The 25,058-nt window shown below is 41.5% G+C and overlaps 1 long non-coding RNA gene across 1 annotated transcript in view; it reads left to right on the top strand.

Moving 5' to 3' along the window:
• The first annotated feature begins 553 nt into the window (after nt 1-553).
• The window catches only part of LOC138854160 (uncharacterized), a 502,510-nt gene continuing 478,005 nt past the window's right edge, over nt 554-25,058 (top strand). The window contains exons 1-2 of the long non-coding RNA XR_011393386.1: nt 554-635; nt 7,888-7,967. This is a non-coding gene — a long non-coding RNA (uncharacterized lncRNA). The remainder of the gene's footprint in view (nt 636-7,887; nt 7,968-25,058) is intronic.

Genomic DNA, 25,058 nt, shown 5'->3' on the forward strand with positions numbered 1-25,058 from the left:
CTCATTAATATAATTTTAAACTATGTGCCCGAAAGTGTTCATTGGCTACGATTAAAATTATCAAATATTGCAATTTTTAAAAAAATAAAATGTTTTAATAATTTCTTGAGTGGAATGAAACTGAATTTTATTTCAAAATTGAGCTTGCAAAAGTTACAGTAAAATTAGTTATAAGAACAGTGGTTATAAAAAGGCACAGGCTATTAAGAAAGCCACTAATTATGCAGAGTATTAAATTTATATAACATAGTTTTGCCGCCTAAAAATATTTTGAAGTAAATAACATAACCGAACTATAAAGTTTGTCCGATCGTTAAAACAAAAAATAAATTTGGAATTTAATTTTAACGAATTAAAAGAATATTATTGTAAAAATTTTACACACTGAATACAAGTATTATATTAAATTTTATAACATTTAAAAAATGGTGATAAAAACATACAATACGATTTATTAAGCCTTAATTAGCATAAATAAAAAGAATGAAGAATTAGTAAAGTCAGTGAAGAATGTCGGAACACGGTAACTTTTGGGCGGGAGTTGACAGCGACACTGCGAGTCCCGCCATGACTGAGGTGCTTAATGGATCACGTTTGCTCACCTGTTGGGCTGATATTTATGGCTGAAAAAATAGGTAGGTGCTATGTAACGTGCAGAAAGTGAAGTTTGCGGCGGAGGGAATAATGAAATAAATATTTTTTAAATTATACTGCTACTAGGAGCACAAAATATGTTCTTAAAGGGATACTAAAAATGTGACGGCCTGCTGCCTAGTTGTAAATTGTTTCACAAGGCAGTTGTCCTCAGGGGAGGCTTCTTGATGTCTGTAAGAGGCTTTTACTCTACGGAATTATATCTACAATCTGATCAAACCTGACTGCCTCATTTCCATAAAGCTCTATGACCCATACGGGTTTACCGCCCCACCCATCAATAATTTTCTTTATTTCTACAAGTACACGATTTGACCATGGCGGACCTAGCAGATATCATTGGCATAATATATAGAGAAAGCTCTGGGTTATGCAGAGCATTTCGGGCAACTTGGGATGCGACCCACAGCAGTCGTCTAACACCCAGTTACCTGCTTACTGCTAGGTGAACAGGGGCAGCAGATGTAAGGAAACATGCCCAACATTTTATCCGTGCTGGAATCGATCCTCGGACCCACGGTGTGTGAGCTAAATACTCCAACCAAGCCACGAGCTGCTGGCAGGTCTGGTGTTTCACAAGGCAGTTAGTTACCCTCAAGAGTAATTTCTTGATGCCTTTTAATCTTAATCCAAGGAAGTGGACCTATCCGTCCATTTTTTAATCAAACCTGACCAAATTCCATTCCCGTTGCGTTGTATGACAGCTACAAGTTCAGAGCTTCTCCTCTCTTGATTATAATAATGAGCGTGAACAGTGTGTGGTAGTACTTCCTGACTTCCCTTGTAGGTTAATAACTGCTGAAAGCTGCTTGAACACGTTTGTTGGGGCCACAGGTATATTAACTTTACGGGGAAGCACTAAGTCTGTAAGTTAATCAGCCTTAAATGCCAACTGTAAGAACGAGTTATATAATATTGTCAGTTATATGTGTTAAAACGTTGTTAAACACTGTGTAGGGATGTTCCCTCCTTTTACGTTGAGTGACATGGAGGGGGTCAGTAGTGTTCGCACTTATCTTGAAAGATATTATTATTTACAAAAAGCGCAAAACCCGCATGGGTCATACAGAAAGAAAACTAAAGCCAGCAGCTTTGATTTTTCCCCGGTAGTCACCCTCCCAAATATTAGCCAAACCCAACGGCTGCTTGTTGGGCAGTCTTCAGCAGCAATTTTCATATATAATGAATACAAATAAATCGCATTGAATAAGGGAGTAGCGCCGATAACTGGTGAATAGACAAGTAATGCTTTATTGGTACAAAGTTTCCCCCACGAGTAAGTTTTATAAAGTACTTTATGCAGCCTAATCGGTTATGAAACGTACCAACATATTCACTGCGTTAAATATCTACCTTATGGTTCAAATGGATGTTCTAGTCACATTTTATGTAATGAAACTTGTGTAGTGTGATATATTTAATGACTTTCCTAAATAATAGTAGAGTTTAAACTTATGATATAACTATTTTTGTAAGGACTTTAATATTTGGTAGTGTGTTAATGCGTGTCGTATTGGAGAGCGCTGAATAATGATCTTTTAGTTGAATAATGATCTTTTAGTTTTAGCCTTCTGAAAAGTGCACATTTTTTCCATGCCCCGACGGTCGCTGGCTCCATTTCTTGCATGTTGCCTTCTATTAACAAGAATGGTTTTTGCACACATTCCGAGGAGCTTTCCTTGGTTACCAAGCGCCTCTACGAGGACTGCAGGGTTGCACTGTCGGTTCAACATATTTTTGGGTCAGCCTATCAGCTAGCCCAAAGAATTCACTTTTGTACCGCTGCCTCAGCACTACACAGACCTCGCTGAAAGTTCCACTTTTACTATTTAACAGAAACTAACTTACTGCACCAACGGTCCCCTCGAGGGAGGTTCCTTGATGCTGGCGAGGAGGCTCTTGATCTAGGGAATTGGAGCTGTGCTCCAGTTCCCTGAATTAATCCTGAATACCTTCCATCCCCCCACAGGCGATGTATAATCCTCCGGGTTTAGCGCTTCCCCATGATTATAATAATGCAACGGTGATTTACTTTTTTTCTTTCATTTCCCTCCTCTTGCCCTCACGCCCTCATCACCTCCAGTTAGTTGTGCTGCTCGAGCGGCATCCACATTGCGTCTATGTCCGCCTAGGCATTTATTTATTTATTTATTTAGTAAATTAAGCATACAAACAGAGGTACAAAAATACAGGTAAGAGCAGCATGCCAAAGCCACTTATATGCATAGCATTACGGGCTGGCTTAAAATTAACTTAAGATTAACTAAGCAGTGATGAAATCAGTGATAAAACATTATTGTAAACAGATAACTATAAAGCACAAATGAGTATTACAAAGACAGGTCATATGGTTGCTTGCATTGCTGTACATTCAGTCGAATGGAGTATTCTGTTAGGTAGTGTATTTAAAAATATAATAAAGTTAGATTGGGTCCTAGGTTTAACATTTGTGTGATATAATTGTGAGTAACATATAGGATATACAATTTATAAGGTTCAGTTATTCAGTATTTATTTGGTTTTGAGTGAGTAAGTGATCTTTGAGAAGAGACTTGAATTTATAAACAGGTAGTGTTTCTTTTATATTTACAGGTAATGAATTCCAGATTTTAGGGCCTTTTATGTGCATTGAGTTTTTGCATAGCGTGAGATGGACACGAGGAACATCAAAGAGTGATCTGTGCCTTGTGTTATGGTCATGTGTTCTGTTGAGGTTGGCAAGGAGATGTTTGAGGGGAGGGTTAATATCAGAGTTAAGTGTTCTATGTATGTAATAGGTGCAATAATAAGTATGAATGTTTTGTATGGTGAGTAGGTTGAGTGTTTTGAATATTGGTGGAGTGTGTTGCCTGTAGTGAGAATTTGTTATCATTCTAACTGCAGCCTTTTGTTGGGTAATTAGTGGTCTGAGATGGTTAATTGTTGTTGAGCCCCATGCACAAATTCCATAGGTGAGATAGGGGTAAATAAGAGAGTGATATAGGGCCAGGAGGGCTGACTGTGGAACATAGTACCGTATCTTCGATAGTATGCCTACAGTCTTGGAGATTTTCTTAGAAATTTGTTGTATATGTGTATGAAATATGAGTCTATTATCGAGGTGGATTCCTAGGAATTTTCCCTCTGTTAGCTTTGTGATAGGTGATCCGTTTATTGTTATGTTAAGAGGTACATCTGTAGCTCTGTTACCAAACTGAATGAAGTAGGTTTTGTCAATGTTTAGTGTAAGTTTGTTAGTCCTCATCCAGGTAGATATTTTCTGTAATTCGGTGTTTACAGTATTGGCTAGCGTGACTGGGCTCGGGTGAGAGAAGACGATGTAGTGTCATCTGCAAAAAGTGTGGGTTTGAGTAATTGCGAAGCATTTGGTAGGTCATTTATGTATAGGAGAAAGAGTACACTGTAAGCTATATAGAAAATTGACTCCTATCGTCCTTCGTACGCAGCTTTGGTTATGTTTCATTTCTAGTAAGCACACTGAAGTTGTTTTTTGCTGGGTCTCTGGACCCAGCAATGGCACAAGCAGTGGGTGAGGTGAGGTAAGGCAACGTACAAGCAGACTCACTCGGTCATCTATTCATGACCTCTCGATTTCCCAAAGGATTATGCGTTTCTCGGACTATTTTTTCATTTATCTCCAAATAACTCTGCAAACATTGGCAACAATGGTCCAAGTTGGACTACTTTTTTTTTTTTATCAAACCAGGTTTAGGATATTTGCCATCTCACCCTAGTCGTATCTGGGAGACCATTCTCTCCGGCTTATGTATAGAATACACGCAAATCGTTCAAGAATACCACATGGAGAAGCTCCCAGTACCGCTTTGTCTGGACTGTCAGTCTACCATTTCTTAATTGATTGTACTGCTTATCAGCAGGCTCTGTGCTGTATGACCCTTGTAGGTTTAGCATTTAATTTATTATAATAATCAGTAGGCTCGCAGGATTCACTTCAACACACACTGACGTCCTCCCTGAAAGTCCTGCCTTTGGTGCAGACTGACTCTTTAACAGAAACTAGCTTATTGCACTAACTTTGAGTTAGATTTTACTCTTGCGCTGCCCCCGCTGCCTTCTAAGCACTACCCACGCATATCCCTGTTCCTCACTCCTATTTACACATTCCAACTTTTGCACATCCCTTCCTGGCAGCTTTGTATGACCCTTTTGGGTTTAGCTCTTAACTTGATTATAATAATAGTAAGTACTGTAATGTATTCCACTTCATATTGTTTTCCTGGAATCTTAATTATTATCCATTAAATTATATATATATTTTTGTAACACCGACCGTTTCCCACCGAGGTAGGATGACTCGAAAAAGAAGAAATACTTTCACCATCACTCACTCCATCACTGTCTTCCTAGAGGGGCGCCGGTACTACAGTTCGAAACTGCAAATACCCACACCCCTCCTTCAGAGTGCTGGCACTGTACTTCTCACCAGGACTCAAGTCCGGCTAACCAGTTTCTCTGACTCCCTTCATAAATGTTACCTTACTCATACTCCAACAACACGTCGAGTAATAAAAACCACATGCCGCCACTCACTATCTAAACATGCTATCTCACGCTTGCTGGATGTCTAAGCCCCTCACACACAAAACCTTTAATCCCTTGCCCCCAACCTTTCCTAGTACGACTACTACCCTGCCTTCCCTCCACTACGTATTTATACACCCTCTAAGTCTTATTTTGCTCTGTCCTCTAAATATCGGAACCACAACAACCCCTCTTCAGCCCTCAGAATATGTAATAATACTTTCAGTAATCCCGCACCTTCTAATCTCCAAGCTACGAATTCTCTGCATAATCACAGCATACATTGCCCTCAGACACAACATCACTGCCTCCATCCTCTTGCTGCAACATTCACAACCCATGCTTCACACCCATATAAGAGCATTGGTACCACTATACTCTCATAAATTCCTCCTTTTGCCTTCATGGGTAATGTTCTTTGTCACTACAGATCCCTCAATGTACCACTTTTTTCCTCGTCAGTTTTATGATTCATCTCGTATTTCACAGACCCATCTGCCGTAAAGTCCACTCCCATACTCCCTCCAAGCTGATATCCAATTTTTCATTACCTAATTTTTTTGTTACCCCTCATCACTTTCCTGTGTTCACTTTTAATTTCCTTCTTTTACATACCCTCCCAAATTCGTCCACCAGCCTTTGCACTTCTCTTCAGAATCTTCCAAAAGCACAGCAAAAATCAACTGCGACAACTCCCACTTTGTGTAGATCCTTTATTTTCCATTCCCACACATCTCTTCAACACCCGCATTTACTTCTCTTACAACCCGATCTATATTATTATAACAACCAGAACTAAGCTTTAAACCCACAAGGGTCATACAGCGTACCCCATCTATAAATATATTAAAGAACTATAGTGACATCACACATTTCTGTCTAATGCCTACTTTTACTAGAAAACAATCTCCCTCTATTAAGTTATCATTTAAAATAAAATTTAAAATATTGCATAAAGCACGAGTACACTGAGGTGTACCTCTTAGTAAGTTTATTCAGGTATACACTGGAGGACAGGGGGATAGGGGAGATATGATAAAGACATACAAAATACTGCGTGGAATAGACAAGGTGGACAGAGACCGGATGTTCCAGAGAGGGGACACAGAAACAAGGGGTCACTCTTGGAAGTTGAAGACTCAGATGAGCTACAGGGATGTTAGGAAGCATTTCTCCAGTCATAGATTGGTCAGGAAGTGGAACAGTCTGGCGAGCGATGTAGTGGAGGCAGGAACCATACATAGCTTTAAGACGAGGTATGATAAAGCTCATAGAGCAGGGAGAGAGAAGACCTAGTAGCATTCAGTGAAGAGGCGGGGCCAGGAGCTGAGTCTCGACCCCAGCAACTACAATTAGGTGAGTACAGTTACATAGATTATCATACATAGCATAGTTACATAGATTATCATACATAGCATAGTTACATAGATTATCATACATAGCATAGTTACATAGATTATCATACATAGCATATGTTTAGAGAACCTAGGATAACCCAAAAAGGTCAAAGTGACTTATTCCATTGGGGAAACTTTGTCTTGTCAGTATATATACTGAGAGACGCTTGAATCCCTGATTAGGCAATTAAGTATTCTTGTCTGGTTGTAACTGGGTGATATGCATTCTTAATTACCCCTGTATAGTTGATAGTCTTTAAACCCCATTAAGTAACCATCCAGCCTAGGGTAACACTGAGCTGTGAGCCCAAATTGAAAAAAAAAATGTGATCAGTGTAATAAAGTGGAACCTCTGGTCATGAACGCAGCCGAACACCTGACCAAAAAATTTGCCAAATTTTTGCATCTGATCACGAACACATAATCAGTTGCCGAAAAAACACATCCGCGCCAATTTTCACATTCTGCGCCATTTTTTTCACGCGCGCCAATTTTCCCCACTTCCTGTTGTTTGTGTACACCTAACAAAGACCCTCGCCTTGTAGTCGGTCACGGTCAGACGTGCGTTCATTCGCTGTGAACTCGTAATGCATCATAAAACTAAGTAAGTTTATTCAGGTATACACAAATACAGTTAAATAGATTATCATACATAGTAGCTTAGGTGTAGAGAACCTAGGATAACCCACAAAAAATCAGACTAACTTATTTTCTCGATTTTTTTTTCGGTGTGCGCTCGTTTTCGTCGATTATCTCTGAAGTTATTCATAAATTACAGTAATTACGACCATGATAAATTGGGATTAGCAATGTTTTTTTAGCAGGTAGTGCACAAACTGCTTCTCGCAGTGCCAGTCTCAGTTGTTTGTTGGGCTATCCTATTGAAATTTGGGCAATATATGCTGCAAAGATGCTTCTTAAAGTACACCAAAACTGAAAGAAATTGGACGATAAATAACGGAGTTCACTTCTTAATGAACGGTTCGTAGGGGTTTAGAACGGATTCGTGCAATGTTAGTTTTCTCTGTTGTTCAAGATTTTCTCAGTGTTATTCAAGTTTTTTACAGTTAGTTTACAATTACACTGTGCACTCTATGGTATAATTAACTATTCTTGTGCTTAAAAATATTAAAAAAAAAATTATATTTACATACAGTTCGTAGGGGCCTGGAACGAATTTATCGTATTTACATATAATCCAATGGGGAAATTAGGTTCGGGTCATGATCAGATCGGGTCGCGACCAGTTATGGAACGAATTATGGTCGTGATCAGGGTTTCCACTATATTGCAGGTATGGTGTTGCTAGTCCCACGTCCAACGCTGGACCAGACAAGGTGAAACGCCCAAGTGTCTTCATCCATTTTTCACAAGGTTAGTAACAACTGTGCCATGACCCTAGTAGGTTTAGCGCTTCTTTTTTATAATAATAATAATAATAATAATAATAATAATAATAATAATAATAATAATAACAACTGTGCCACTTAATGGTAAATAATCATTAAAATTATGCCGTCATTCTTCGATTTTATTGAAGCGCGTGATAGGTTAGGCTTTGTTCATGCTGCTTACAAGAAGTGGAGGGATGTTGTTAATAATATATAACATTACATGTAAATGTGGTTACAGCTCTTCGATTATTATAAGCAAAGAAAGTGCTAAACCGTCAAGGGTCATGCAGCAACAGCTCTTCGAGGGACATGTACACACCATATGTCAGGTACGTCAATATTATACGTTTCTAAACTAAATTTTCAGCTGCAGTATGCTGTATAGCCCTTGTGGCTTAGCGCTTCTTTTTGATTATAATAATAATCAGCTGCAGTACTAAGTACTCTGCATCACGTGTCATTGAGGCAGAATTAATTGATATTTATGTCATGGAGGGCATCAGAAAACTGTTTAGTCGTCTATGGTTGTGATGATCATCAGACCCATTATTTGCCTTGTCTATAGTAGGATCTAATTTCCTTAAATATTACTTGGTCATGGACAGTTTGAGTTTTACCCTCTGGTCAAGGAGAGCTTCGAATCCTAGCTCTACAGTGGTCATGAAGGACATCCGAGTCGTCTTCCCTATTTCCTCGTAATGTAGCACAAAATAACTTAACCCGTCCTCCGCCAGACTCCTTTAGTTATAAAAGACATGCCCTGTTGCTTAGCTTTGTATGACCAGAGCCGTGGTGAGAAGAAAGAGGGGTGGGGAAGGATGGAAAGGGACTGAATAGGCATGGGAGGGGGGATACCTGGAGTTTACCTGGAGAGAGTTCCGGGGGTCAACGCCCCCGCGGCCCGGTCTGTGACCAGGCCTCCTGGTGGATCAGAGCCTGATCAACCAGGCTGTTACTGCTGGCTGCACGCAAACCAACGTACGAGCCACAGCCCGGCTGGTCAGGAACCGACTTTAGGTGCTTGTCCAGTGCCAGCTTGAAGACTGCCAGGGGTTTGTTGGTAATCCCCCTTATGTATGCTGGGAGGCAGTTCAACAGTCTCGGGCCCCTGACACTTATTGTATGGTCTCTTAACGCGCTAGTGACACCCCTGCTTTTCATTGGGGGGATGTTGCATCGTCTGCCAAGTCTTTTGCTTTCGTAGTGAGTGATTTTCGTGTGCAAGTTCGGTACTAGTCCCTCTAGGATTTTCCAGGTGTATATAATCATGTATCTCCCGCCTGCGTTCCAGGGAATACAGGTTCAGGAACCTCAAGCGCTCCCAGTAATTGAGGTGTTTTATCTCCGTTATGCGCGCCGTGAAGGTTCTCTGTGCATTTTCTAGGTCAGCAATTTCACCTGCCTTGAAAGGTGCTGTTAGTGTGCAGCAATATTCCAGCCTAGATAGAACAAGTGACCTGAAGAGTGTCATCATGGGCTTGGCATCCCTAGTTTTGAAGGTTCTCATTATCCATCCTGTCATTTTTCTAGCAGATGCGATTGATACAATGTTATGGTCCTTGAAGGTGAGATCCTCCGACATGATCACTCCCAGGTCTTTGACGTTGGTGTTTCGCTCTATTTTGTGGCCAGAATTTGTTTTGTACTCTGATGAAGATTTAATTTCCTCGTGTTTACCATATCTGAGTAATTGAAATTTCTCATCGTTGAACTTCAGTTTTCTGCAGCCCACTGAAAGATTTGGTTGATGTCCGCCTGGAGCTTTGCAGTGTCTGCAATGGAAGACACTGTCATGCAGATTCGGGTGTCATCTGCAAAGGAAGACACGGTGCTGTGGCTGACATCCTTGTCTATGTCAGATATGAGGATGAGGAACAAGATGGGAGCGAGTATTGTGCCTTGTGGAACAGAGCTTTTCACCGTAGCTGCCTCGGACTTTACTCTGTTGACTACTACTCTCTGTGTTCTGTTAGTGAGGGGGACGATACATGGTCCATCCGTTTTTTATTTGAACATGTATTGGGTTACCTGGAGTTTAACTGGAGAGAGTTCCGGGGGTCAACGCCCCTGCGGCCAGGTCTGTGACCAGGCCTCATGGTGGATCAGAGCCTGATCAACCAGGCTGTTACTGCTGGCTGCACGCAAACCAACGTACGAGCCACAGCCCGGCTGGTCAGGAACCGACTTTAGGTGCTTGTCCAGTGCCAGCTTGAAGACTGCCAGGGGTTTGTTGGTAATCCCCCTTATGTATGCTGGGAGGCAGTTCAACAGTCTCGGGCCCCTGACACTTATTGTATGGTCTCTTAACGCGCTAGTGACACCCCTGCTTTTCATTGGGGGGATGTTGCATCGTCTGCCAAGTCTTTTGCTTTCGTAGTGAGTGATTTTCGTGTGCAAGTTCGGTACTAGTCCCTCTAGGATTTTCCAGGTGTATATAATCATGTATCTCCCGCCTGCGTTCCAGGGAATACAGGTTCAGGAACCTCAAGCGCTCCCAGTAATTGAGGTGTTTTATCTCCGTTATGCGCGCCGTGAAGGTTCTCTGTGCATTTTCTAGGTCAGCAATTTCACCTGCCTTGAAAGGTGCTGTTAGTGTGCAGCAATATTCCAGCCTAGATAGAACAAGTGACCTGAAGAGTGTCATCATGGGCTTGGCATCCCTAGTTTTGAAGGTTCTCATTATCCATCCTGTCATTTTTCTAGCAGATGCGATTGATACAATGTTATGGTCCTTGAAGGTGAGATCCTCCGACATGATCACTCCCAGGTCTTTGACGTTGGTGTTTCGCTCTATTTTGTGGCCAGAATTTGTTTTGTACTCTGATGAAGATTTAATTTCCTCGTGTTTACCATATCTGAGTAATTGAAATTTCTCATCGTTGAACTTCAGTTTTCTGCAGCCCACTGAAAGATTTGGTTGATGTCCGCCTGGAGCTTTGCAGTGTCTGCAATGGAAGACACTGTCATGCAGATTCGGGTGTCATCTGCAAAGGAAGACACGGTGCTGTGGCTGACATCCTTGTCTATGTCAGATATGAGGATGAGGAACAAGATGGGAGCGAGTATTGTGCCTTGTGGAACAGAGCTTTTCACCGTAGCTGCCTCGGACTTTACTCTGTTGACTACTACTCTCTGTGTTCTGTTAGTGAGGGGGACGATACATGGTCCATCCGTTTTTTATTTGAACATGTATTGGGTTACCTGGAGTTTAACTGGAGAGAGTTCCGGGGGTCAACGCCCCTGCGGCCAGGTCTGTGACCAGGCCTCATGGTGGATCAGAGCCTGATCAACCAGGCTGTTACTGCTGGCTGCACGCAAACCAACGTACGAGCCACAGCCCGGCTGGTCAGGAACCGACTTTAGGTGCTTGTCCAGTGCCAGCTTGAAGACTGCCAGGGGTTTGTTGGTAATCCCCCTTATGTATGCTGGGAGGCAGCTGAACAGTGTCGGGCCCCTGACACTTATTGTATGGTCTCTTAACGTGCTAGTGACACCCCTGCTTTTCATTGGGGGGATGTTGCATCGTCTGCCAAGTCTTTTGCTTTCGTAGTGAGTGATTTTCGTGTGCAAGTTCGGTACTAGTCCCTCTAGGATTTTCCAGGTGTATATAATCATGTATCTCTCCCGCCTGCGTCCCAGGGAATACAGGTTCAGGAACCTCAAGCACTCCCAGTAATTGAGGTGTTTTATCTCCGTTATGCATGCCGTGAAGGTTCTCTGTTCATTTTCTAGGTCAGCAATTTCACCTGCCTTGAAAGGTGCTGTTAGTGTGCAGCAATATTCCAGCCTAGATAGAACAAGTGACCTGAAGAGTGTCATCATGGGCTTGGCATCCCTAGTTTTGAAGGTTCTCATTATCTATCCTGTCATTTTTCTAGCAGATGCGATTGATACAATGTTATGGTCCTTGAAGGTGGGATCCTCCGACATGATCACTCCCAGGTCTTTGACGTTGGTGTTTCGCTCTATTTTGTGGCCAGAATTTGTTTTGTACTCTGATGAAGATTTAATTTCCTCGTGTTTACCATATCTGAGTAATTGAAATTTCTCATCGTTGAACTTCATATTGTTTTCTGCAGCCCACTGAAAGATTTGGTTGATGTCCGCCTGGAGCTTTGCAGTGTCTGCAATGGAAGACACTGTCATGCAGATTCGGGTGTCATCTGCAAAGGATGACACGGTGCTGTGGCTGACATCCTTGTCTATGTCAGCTATGAGGATGAGGAACAAGATGGGAGCGAGTACTGTGCCTTGTGGAACAGAGCTTTTCACCGTAGCTGCCTCGGACTTTACTCTGTTGACTACTACTCTCTGTGTTCTGTTAGTGAGGGGGACGATACATGGTCCATTCGTTTTTTATTTGAACATGTATTGGGTTACCTGGAGTTTAACTGGAGAGAGTTCCGGGGCTCAACGCCCCTGCGGCCAGGTCTGTGACCAGGCCTCATGGTGGATCAGAGCCCGATCAACCAGGCTGTTACTGCTGGCTGCACGCAATCCAACGTACGAGCCACAGCCCGGCTGGTCAGGTATCGACTTTAGGTGCTTGTCCAGTGCCTGCTTGAAGACAGCCAGGGGTCTATTGGTAATCCCCCTTATGTATGCTGGGAGGCAGTTGAACAGTCTTGGGCCCCTGACACTTATTGTGTTGTCTCTTAACGTGCTAGTGACACCCCTGTTTTTCATTGGGGGGATGTTGCATCGTCTGCCGAGTCTTTTGGGTATGTATAATTCATATTTTACTTAGACATGAAATAAATCTAGGTTGCCTTTTTTTTTTATATGGGAACTTGGCGGCTCAGGAGGATTGATGGTAGCGCAAGTGGCTTGCTGTTTGGTACTTACTAGGCTCGGTATTCTGCTGTTCTTGCTCTTCGGGAAGTTAAAGTGGTCGAAAGTGTCACATCAGTGATTTATTGACTGCGTGTAGATTGGTTCAGATGTTATTCAGTCTTGGTCTTATTCTGGTAGACATAAGAAGCGAGAAAAGGGTACTCGAATACACCGTCGGAAGTGAAAGGCATGGACGAGCCATAGGAATGTTAGGAAGTATTTCTTCAGTCGCAGAGTGGTCGGGACGTGGAATGATCTTGGTGAGGAAGTGTTGGAGGCAGAATCCATACATAGTTTTAAGAGCACACTACACACACCACACCTATCAGTATCCTAAGATGTTGCTTGGGATTTTGATGCAGGTATATTCCAGGGAATTATTCAAAACTTGTCTAATCTATACGCACGACCTCCTTCCATTAGTGGGTTTTTCCACTGGCGACTCTGATTACCACTGTTCTGCCTCAACTGTAAGCAGTACATTAGCCCCATCTCTGCGAACATACTGCACTTTTATCATGATTGATGAACTGACCGCCTCGACTTCAAACTGAAGGACTGGTTACCTCAGACGCCTCATCTTCCAGATTTCTCCGCATTTGACTGAAGAAGCAACTGAATGACGAAACGTTCCTAGAATAAAGAGATTCAGATGTTGCACAAGTCTCATTCATAACCTACGTTGTATATGAAGAGCAATGGGATGAGAATGACAAGGCGGACATGGCCACAATGTGTATGATGGCAGTGAGAAATACATGTAACTGACCGATTCTAGTTGATGTCCATGGATTATTCTTTCAAGAATTTTAGAACCATCAGTGTACACTGCATTAGTATGAAGAGATTGGATGTATTCAAGAGAGAATAAAGTTGTAATCAGGTGAACTTGCACATGGAAGTGGGGAGGAGCAAATTCATATGAATCATCGGAACTGCCTAAGGAGTTAAATCGAGGTAAGCCATTAAAGTGAATACGGAGAGGAAAGGGACATCATAAATGAGGGTGATTAAATAAAGTAGCCTTGTTAATATCCGTTACGGTTCTATACGTCCACCGAAAGACGTATAAAAGCAGGTGATAGGGCAAACCAACGGAAGGCCTCGGTCAGATGACCAAAAGCTCCAGCTGTGGGCCATAATTCGACTAAGACCAACGTCAAGAAACACTTGTCATGTTTCCTGACAAACCTTACCTAACCTTGTGGTTTGTGCCTAGGGGCAGGGGGGGGGGCGGCTCTTCTCTGGAAGGGGTGTCACTTTCCTTATATGGCTTGCCTGACCAAGAACCCAGCATCTCTCAGCATAAATAGGGCGAATATTTATCCTTGCTTTTAAATTTGATCATGCTCCTGGCAGATGGCATGGAACGTTTTGTGGACATGGATTGCAGAATGTGAAAAATCGATTTTGAATAGTTTTATTTGCTTTCTTATTATGACTTAAGAATACAACAAGGTCTCTTCGACTCCATGACGAGGCTTCATTAAGTAACTTCACAACAGAGCTAGGTACGACTGACTGGCCTACAGAATTCTCAGAGGCTAATGGTATCGATGATTGGATTAACATATTTCTTAACAAACTACTAGACTATATAACAAACATTGTCCCATAAAAACGAAACATTACGAATAAACGGCTAGGTTGCCCATGGCTGACTAACAGTGTGGAAAATACTGTATATATTTTCCGGAAATACTGTAATTTATAGGTAAATAGATGCCCTATATTGTATTTTTAAAAGAAGTATGTTATCGAAAATAGGAAACTTGCGGCTGGGGAGGTTAGTCGCCATTTTGTTTGAATTGAATAACACGTTGTGGATAACGGGAAGGAATTTTCGTGCTCTAGAGGTTAAAATTGGGCTGACACCTCTCAAATAGGAGGCGAAATTGTTGGATGTGCAGTCCTGCATAACTTGAGATATCAGACAACTGGACAAGACAGCTCCAGGAACCTCAGATAAGTCTGTTATGTTATAACTGGCCAGTTGTTATTTTCATGTATAGACAGTGAGGTTTTTCTGAGTATGATACAACTTAATCTCCAGTCAAATTGGTGAGTGTTATGATTAAGATATATTCTTTGTTTTTGGGTATGCCCAAATGAGATAAATCTGTGGACTAAAATCACAAGGGTATTAAAAGAGGTCAACATCAAAGCTGCTTTCATAGAAAACCTGGAAGCTTTCTACAACAGATGGGAACATAAAAAGTCTGGGCTGAATGGTACTGCCCTTGATACTGGCCATGTAGTCAGAAACTGTAAGGCTGGAGATGATGTCCTGGTAGTCAGTAAACGTGGGGCTGATAGTGCTGTCCTGGGAGACAGTAATGGTGAAGCTGGAGGTGCTGTCCTGGGAGACAGTAATGGTGAAGCTGGAGGTGCTGTCCTGGGAGACAGTAATGGTGAAGCTGGAGATGCTGTCCTGGGAGACAGTAATGGTGAAGCTGGAGATGCTGTCCTGGGAGACAGTAATGGTGAAGCTGGAGATTTTGTCCAGGTAGTCGGGAATTATACGCAGGAAGGAATACATATAAATGACCTCATAGGGGACAGGAGCCATAGTAGGGAAACAAGTGTAGTCAAAGATAAGATAAAACCAATATTGCAAACTAGAAATACCGCAGGAAATAGCAAACAAGAGGACTCCACTAGCAATAGTGAGGATATATTACCAAAAACAACTGGTGGGAGCTCCATTGTTGGTGCTAGGGAGGATAGAAGTAAGACAGGGAAACATGCACCAACAGGGAATACAGTCACAGAAACCCAAGGCAAACGGAAACCAAGCCTGTGCACATACTATGCACTTGGTATCTGCTGGCATGGGAAATCCGGAAAAACAGATGGGACGTGCAACTATGACCACCCTAGAAAATGCCATGCCCATATGACAACAGGAAAATGCAAACTCCCTTCCTGTAAGCTTTTTCACCCTGAACTGTGTACCTCTTCAGTACAGGAAAGACTGTGCTATAACTTAAATTGCCAGGCATACCATCTAAAGGGGACAAAAAGATACAAAACATCCAGGCCATGGGAAAACCTGGGTAGCCACAGCCACTCAAGAGGGAGAGGTTTTTTAGTGCCAGGAAGGAAAAAAAACTGGCAGGAAATGGGAGAAATCGTACACCAAATCCAGTCATTCCTGGAGTGGAACCACAGTCGATGGCCTCCACTCCAAACCAACAGATACAGATACTAATGCCGGAAAAAAAATCCCCCCCCAGTACCAACAATACCACCAGTCCGATAACATTCTTTTTGGCAAATATACAGGGTCTAAAGCCAGCAACAAACAACAAAATACCTTTCATCCGTGGACTGCTTGCAGAGGCAAAGGCAATGTTCGCGGCTTTCACTGAGACCCACATAAAGGATCACGTGGACAACGAAATATGGATCCCAGTTTACAACCTATAGAGATGTGACAGAGTGAACAGGCAAAAGGGGGGGGGGGGTTTGGCCTGTACATTGCAGAGTCACTTGTTTGCACAGAACTGCTAAATGCCTCAAATGATGTAGTGGAAGTTTTAGCAGTAAAGGTCGAGAACCAAAACCTAGTCATTGTGGTAGTCTACAAGCCTCCGGATGCAACATCCCAGCAATTCCAGGAACAGCTGTTAAAAATTGACCACTGTCTGGAAAATCTTCCAGCTCCTGCACCCAACATCTTGCTCCTGGGGGATTTCAACTTAAGGCACCTAAAATGGAGGAATATAGCAAATAATATTGTTCCAGTAATAACACCAGGAGGCAGCTCTGATGAAAACTCACACTCACGCGAGCTTTTAAATCTCTGCACAAAATTCAATTTAAACCAGCAAATAATAGAGCCTACTAGACTGGAGAATACACTAGACCTCATCTTCACTAACAATGATGATCTGATAAGAAATGTCACCATATCAAACACAATATACTCAGATCACAACATAATTGAGGTTCGGTCATGTATGCGCGGAGCCCCAGACCGACATAATGAGATTAGTCACGAGGGAGCATTCACCAAATTCAACTTCAATAACAAAAACATAAAGTGGGACCAAGTAAACCAAGTCCTAACCGATATAAGCTGGGAAGATATACTAAGCAACACGGACCCCAACTTATGCCTAGAACAGATTAACTCGGTGGCACTCGATGTATGCACAAGGCTTATTCCTCTAAGAAAAAGGAGGAGTAGATGTAAAATAGAAAGAGACAGGCGCTCCCTTTACAGGCGACGGAAAAGAATAACAGAGCGGCTAAAAGAGGTCAATATATCTGAAATGCGTAGGGAGACACTGGTCAGAGAAATAGCAAGCATCGAACTTAAGCTAAAAGAATCCTTTAGGAGTCAGGAATCGCGGGAAGAACTAAAAGCCATAAATGAAATCGAAAGAAACCCGAAGTATTTCTTCTCCTATGCCAAATCAAAATCGAGAACAACGTCCAGTATTGGGCCCCTACTTAAACAAGATGGGTCCTACACAGATGACAGCAAGGAAATGAGTGAGCTACTCAAGTCCCAATATGACTCAGTTTTTAGCAAGCCGCTAACCAGACTGAGAGTCGAAGATCAAAATGAATTTTTTATGAGAGAGCCACAAAATTTGATTAACACAAGCCTATCCGATGTTATCCTGACGCCAAATGACTTCGAACAGGCGATAAATGACATGCCCATGCACTCTGCCCCAGGGCCAGACTCATGGAACTCTGTGTTCATCAAGAACTGCAAGAAGCCCCTATCACGAGCCTTTTCCATCCTATGGAGAGGGAACATGGACTCGGGGGTCGTCCCACAGTTACTAAAAACAACAGACATAGCCCCACTCCACAAAGGGGGCAGTAAAGCAACAGCAAAGAACTACAGACCAATAGCACTAACATCCCATATCATAAAAATCTTTGAAAGGGTCCTAAGAAGCAAGATCACCACCCATCTAGAAACCCATCAGTTACACAACCCAGGGCAACATGGGTTTAGAACAGGTCGCTCCTGTCTATCTCAACTATTGGATCACTACGACAAGGTCCTAAATGCACTAGAAGACAAAAAGAATGCAGATGTAATATATACAGACTTTGCAAAAGCCTTCGACAAGTGTGACCATGGCGTAATAGCGCACAAAATGCGTGCTAAAGGAATAACAGGAAAAGTCGGTCGATGGATCTATAATTTCCTCACTAACAGAACACAGAGAGTAGTCGTCAACAGAGTAAAGTCCGAGGCAGCTACGGTGAAAAGCTCTGTTCCACAAGGCACAGTACTCGCTCCCATCTTGTTCCTCATCCTCATATCCGACATAGACAAGGATGTCAGCCACAGCACCGTGTCTTCCTTTGCTGATGACACCCGAATCTGCATGACAGTGTCTTCCATTGCAGACACTGCAAAGCTCCAGGCGGACATCAACCAAATCTTTCAGTGGGCTGCAGAAAACAATATGAAGTTCAACGATGAGAAATTTCAATTACTCAGATATGGTAAACATGAGGAAATTAAATCTTCATCAGAGTACAAAACAAATTCTGGCCACAAAATAGAGCGAAACACCAACGTCAAAGACCTGGGAGTGATCATGTCGGAGGATCTCACCTTCATGGACCATAACATTGTATCAATCGCATCTGCTAGAAAAATGACAGGATGGATAATGAGAACCTTCAAAACTAGGGAGGCCAAGCCCATGATGACACTCTTCAGGTCACTTGTTCTATCTAGGCTGGAATATTGCTGCACACTAACAGCACCTTTCAAGGCAGGTGAAATTGCCGACCTAGAAAATGTACAGAGAACTTTCACGGCGCGCATAACGGAGATAAAACACCTCAATTATTGGGAGCGCTTGAGGTTCCTAAACCTGTATTCCCTGGAACGCAGGAGGGAGAGATACATGATTATATACACCTGGAAAATCCTAGAGGGACTAGTACCGAACTTGCACACGAAAATCACTCACTACGAAAGCAAAAGACTTGGCAGACGATGCACCATCCCCCCAATGAAAAGCAGGGGTGTCACTAGCACGTTAAGAGACCATACAATAAGTGTCAGGTGCCCGAGACTGTTCAACTGCCTCCCAGCTCACAAGGGGGATTACCAACAGACCCCTGGCAGTCTTCAAGCTGGCACTGGACAAGCACCTAAAGTCAGTTCCTGATCAGCCGGGCTGTGGCTCGTACGTTGGTTTGCGTGCAGCCAGCAGCAACAGCCTGGTTGATCAGGCTCTGATCCACCAGGAGGCCTGGTCACAGACCGGGCCGCGGGGGCGTTGACCCCCGGAACTCTCTCCAGGTAAACTCCAGGTGTTATATAAATGTGTATTTATATATAATCATTTTTTTAATTTTAATATAGTCCACAAATTTATATATTTACCAGTATTCCTGGTGAGGTATATTTCATTTAATTAATAGGCCCAGAGCAACTTGTGGATATAACAGTGGTAGGTATCGAAGGGGGACATTTTTTGCGACCTAGGTGTCCCAAATTCCTACTTGTCTAACTGATAAATAATAATTATCTATGTTCATTTACTGTTATGTATATAATGATACATTCAGATAAATGCAATTTTCCACAAACAGCATACTAAGATCCATTGATAAGAAACATCAATATAAAAAGCAATATAAACAGGGCTTAATAAACGAAGATATTAAACAATACGAATCAGTTCTCACCAACCTAATACGAGAAGCCAAGCAATTGTACTCCTGAAATAGATTCACCGAGACAAGAGATATAAAAAAGACCTGGAAGACACAAATTCTAAGCACCCACAAACTGGGAAAAAAAAACTAGGAATATTGTCTTAACAGCCGAAATGAAGCCCAAATACAGCCTATTGATACAGTTAACAAGATAAATTACCTTTTTCTCTACCATAGGATCAAATCTCGCCAGCAAAATCCTGGGTACCAGTGCCCGAGCAAGCGATTACTTAGATGGGAATCTCCAAACCTCCTATCTTGCACCAACCGAGCCCACAGAAGTCACTACAGTTATTAAGTCACTTAAAAATAAATCAGGAAATCTGGCTCAAGTTCCTCAATTATTGTACAAACGAGCGTCTCATGTTCTCTCACCTGCTATTTCATTATTCTTTAACAAATTACTAGAAACCAACACTATTCAAGATAGCAAGGGTCACACCAAAATACAAAGGTGGTGACCCCACAGATGTAAACAATTACAGGCCAATATCAAACTTACCGTTGCTGTCCAAAATCTTCGAGAAACTTATACACAAGATATTATATTCCTTTATAACAGCGCAAAGCATCCTCAACCCCTTCCAATTTGGCTTAAGGAAAAGTGAAAGCACGAACAACGCAATTGTAAAAATGCTAGACCTTTACACAGATTTTTTAGATTTTGTCACCGAAGTGGCTAGTTTATTGTGTACCCCATATCCATCCTGTGGACTGTAGCGCAAGAGCATATGGATACACAAAACTCCTAGGAATTAGGCCCCAAAAGGGTTAACAGGTGTACATTTGGATTTATATCTACATACCTACACTTCACTTATCTGTTACATTATTATTATATTATAATCAAGGGGAAGCGCTAAACCCGTAGGATTATACAGCGCCGGGGGGGATGTGGAAGGCATTCAGGCTTAATTCGGGGAACTGGAGCACAGATCCAATTCCCTAAATCAAGAGCCCCTCACCAACTTCAAGGAACCTTCCGTGAGGGGCTTATCTGTTACAAGCAATTTTAGGAAAATTTGCCTAGTATATCTGTTGTCTTATTTTCATTTATAAGATATCTTGGCATGTCACATAGGTTATTATACTATCTCTATATTCCTCAATAAGTGGACAATTAAGCACATAGTGTTCAAGACAGTGACCATATGCCTCACCATATAATTTGCATTTAGTTTGATCATCATCTGTGTGTCTGCCATACTGCCAGAAGTACTTGTAACCAAGCCTAAGCCTGGCCACTACAACATCAGTCAGTCTGTTCACTGTGGAAAATACTGTATATATTTTCCGAAAATACGGTAATTTATAGGTAAATAGATGGCCTCTATTGTATTTAATAAAAATTTATGTCATAAAACATGGGAATTTTCTGCACCTGGGCAGAAGGAGGGTCGCCATTTTGGTTTGAATGAGCCAAGTAAACGTTAGTGTAATGGGAAGAATTTTTCGTGCTCTAGAGGTTAAAATTGGGCTGACACCTCTCAAATAGGAGGCGAAATTGTTGGATGTGCATTCCTGCATAACTTGAGATATCAGGCGACAGGACAGGACAACTCCAGGAACCTCAGATTAGTCTGTTATGTTATAACTCTGGCCAGTTGTTATTTTCATGTATAGACTGAGGTTTTCTGAGTATGATACAACTTAACCTCCAGTTAAATTGGTGAGTGATTTTTAAGATATTCTCCTTCTGTTATGTATATGTGTATCTATAATCATTTATTATTTTTAATATACAGTCCACAAATTTATATATTTACCAGCATTCCTGGTGATGTATCTTTTATTTATAATTAATAGGTCCAGAGCAACTTGTGGATATGACAGTGGTAGGTATCGAAGGGGACTTTTTTGCGACCTAGGTGTCCCAAATTCCTACTTGTCTAACTGATAAATAATAATTATCTTTGTTCATTTACTGTTATGTACATAATGATACATTCAGATAAATGCAGTTTTCCACATTCACATTGCAAGTTGCTCAATAAACATACTTATCTACGTTCATGTTATCATGGTGAGTTATAGATCTACTCATACTTCTAACTGCATTCCTATAACATTCATTTTCATTATTTACTTCTAATATTATTCCTAATGCTAGACACAGATATACCAGTTATATTCTACATTCTCCTTCAGGGTACTCTTTTTGGCTAACATATCAACTTTATCATGAAGGAGTAATCCAATGTGTGATGGGATCCACAGCAATTGTACATTAATTCCTTTTTCCCGGATTTTTGAGTATCTGTACCTGGCTTCTCCAATGAGCATGTTGCTGGAGTCAATGTTCTAAGTTAGCTTTAGCGCTATTAGGATTGCAAACAATTCAGTTTGCAGTGTAGACGTCCAGTTACTTCTTATGCCTAGTTCAACAAATTTATTATCGTTCTTAACTAAAGAGGTGGCAACAAGAGCAGATGCAGCCCTACCAGAAGACTCCTGTTTAGATCAAACTTATTACTACCAGCTAGGCGAGAAATTTCTTCATTAACAGTTGCTTTAAGTGATTTAAGGAAGGGATTATTAGCACATGGAAAATGAACACATCTTCCGTGGAGGGGTGAAATGCTCTTGTTGTCTACAGTGATACAGTTCATGCAGGTTTTAAAACTTAATATAACTGTATGTTTTTATAATTCATTTAGATCTGTGTAATTACTTCTAGACAGAAGATTCATAGTGACAGTGGTTCATTTCTTAACATTCTAATACCGAGTAGTGTTACTCTCAATAATCCTATCACTAATACTAAAAATACCAAGCTCTTTCCTCATATTAACAACCTTTGTAGATTTGGGGCAGCCAAGAATAATTCTGAGAGCTTCATTCTGCATTAGCTCCAAGGGTCGGAGAGAACTTTCTCTAGCTAATATCAGCGTGGGAGCAGCATAATCAATTAAGGACCTAACATAGGCTATTTACATCATTCTCACGATTCTCACATTAGCACCATAGTTGGGGTTGTAGCCAGCAACAGCTTTGAGAGCATTTAGCCTATCTTTGCTCTTCTTATTTAGTTGTGGCATAGTGGATTTAGTAAAGGGTACATTGCTCTTCTTATTTAGTTGTGGCAAAGTGGATTTAGCAAAGGGTACATCTACACCAAGGTATCTGTAAGTTTTAACGTAGCTAATGTTTTCACCCTGCAAATAGATGAGTGGGGGATGTCGTTTGCTTGTTAATATCTTTCATTTAGAGGAAGATATTATGAGGCCTAGTCTACTATTACAAATTGCTTGAACCTCATTAAGAATGGTACTCATCTTCTTATGCCCTGTTGTATGGATCATGATGTCATCAGCATAGCTTATAGCTGTATGTTTAGGTGAGGCAGGTAGAACATTTAGGAGACCTGGAGTTTACCTGGAGAGAGTTTCGGGGGTCAATGCCCCCGCGGCCCGGTCTGTGACCAGGCCTCCTGGTGGATCAGCGCCTGATCAACCAGGCTGTTGCTGCTGGCTGCACGCAAACCAACGTACGAGCCACAGCCCGGCTGATCAGGAACTGACTTAGAGCATTAATCAGAACATTAATTAGCATGGGACTGAGAACTCTTCCCTCCGGTGTACCTAGGAACATTTCTTTAGACTCGCTTCTAAAGCCTTGGTAAAGGACAGAGGATACTCTGATATTATTATTATAATAAAAAAGAAGCGCTAAGCCACAAGGGCTATACAGCTGGATACTCTGATAGGTATCCTATTATCCAGCAGAGTAGGCTGCCACCAATATTCATTTTGGCTAGTTCATGTAGTATAACGGTTCTGTTTGCGATATCAAATGCAATATCAATGCAATATCAAATGCAATATTGCGATATCAATGGAAATAAGGGGAAAGTTGATGGCTGATTCTGTAGCACAGTCTGTTAAGTATCATTCTCTTAAAAATTTTACTAAGACAAATAATTAAGGAGATCGGTCCAAATGTATCAGGCTGTTGGGGCTTAGGGATAGGCACAATGAGACTATCGGTCCAGGTAGTAGGAAGAACTCCCTCAGTGTAACTGAGATTATACAGTACTAACAAAGGGTTACCAGGCACGTGCCTTAGAGTACTGAGAATACCATAGGTTATACTATACTCTCCAGGAGCAGTTGATCGACCTTTAGTTAATGCATTATCTAATTCATACTCGGTGAAGAGGCAGTCACTCTCATCAATATCATAGCTCATAAAATTAATCAAGTTCAACATTTCTTAATAAACACTCTCTAAGTTTTTCCTATCGAGATGAAGATTTTCGTGCCTGGATGTTTGAGACCAGTCATTTATGAGATTTTGCTTTTTCAAGAGGAATCTTTTTCCTGGTTATTTTATTTATACCTTTCCAAGCCAAACTTAAGGGGGTAGACCTATTTAGCCCACTAACAAATTGTTCCCAGTCCTGTTGCCTAAGGTCTTGCTTTCTATTCCTTCCATTTGTTAGTCCAGATTGGAACGTTCTGAGCAGGTCTGGGGTTCTACATTCACGATATGCTTTACCAATAATCCTAGCTGCAAGTGTCAAATTGCGTAGCTGTGAATCATTATAGTATTACATTGGTTTTTATTGTCATTTATAGTGGAATATTTACGTTTTCTTTTCCTGCCCACTTGATATGTGAGTGCAGCCTCAATAATGGCAACTAGATTATCATTGAATTTTTGTGTGCCAGTGGGCTCATAATTCTTATACCATTGATCCAAGTGGTTAATAAAGGTATCTGTGTTCTGGGTTGAGAATAAGTTTTCTCCTGTATTTAGCTCTTTGAATGGTGGAGATATGATCAAGATTGACAGTTGTGAGTCTTGGGAAGTGATCAGATAGATCATCAACTATGATAGTCATGCATCGTATATGATATATTAAATCCAAGGCACAGATCTTGGATGCCACCTTATATGTGAGTAGGCTCAATAGTGCCCACAATTCGAACATTATTATGCTCATTTAGAAATTTCACTAGTTTAGTCCCATTGGTGTTTGTTATAGAATCACACAACAGTTGGTAGACCTTAAGTTATAAGCTACATATCCAGGCAACTTTGGTGGAGGTGCTCCATCTTTCAGTATACATTCCTGCAAACAAATGACATCAATATTCTTGGTTGCACTAATATGATGTAAGTCAGGCAACCGTTTCCTGATGGAAGCAATGTTCCATGAAAAAAAATTGTAATCCATCCATTGTAGCGAGTTATTACAATCTCTTGCTTATAAGATGGTAGGACTGATATGCTTTGGTCACAGTGTGCAAACACTTAAGAGCAAGTAGCGTAGTTTATACATATTATCAGAACCTTTTTCTTTAAGCATTTTTTGGCATTGTGCCAGCCGGTTCCAAGGCAGTTTTCGAAGCCACGAGTCATTGGCTTCTTTTGCACAAATTGGTGGAAACTGAATGGAGATTGCTGCACTTTTGGCATCATCATTGTACTCAAAAGCAACTGTTGAAGATGCTCAATTTTTGTTTTCTCCGGGTCTGTTATAATTGGATGAACGTCAGGCGAATCCAATGCCTCTGCAGAGAAATAT

Source organism: Cherax quadricarinatus, chromosome 51 (genome assembly GCF_038502225.1).
Source record: "Cherax quadricarinatus isolate ZL_2023a chromosome 51, ASM3850222v1, whole genome shotgun sequence".
Taxonomy (NCBI): domain Eukaryota; kingdom Metazoa; phylum Arthropoda; class Malacostraca; order Decapoda; family Parastacidae; genus Cherax; species Cherax quadricarinatus.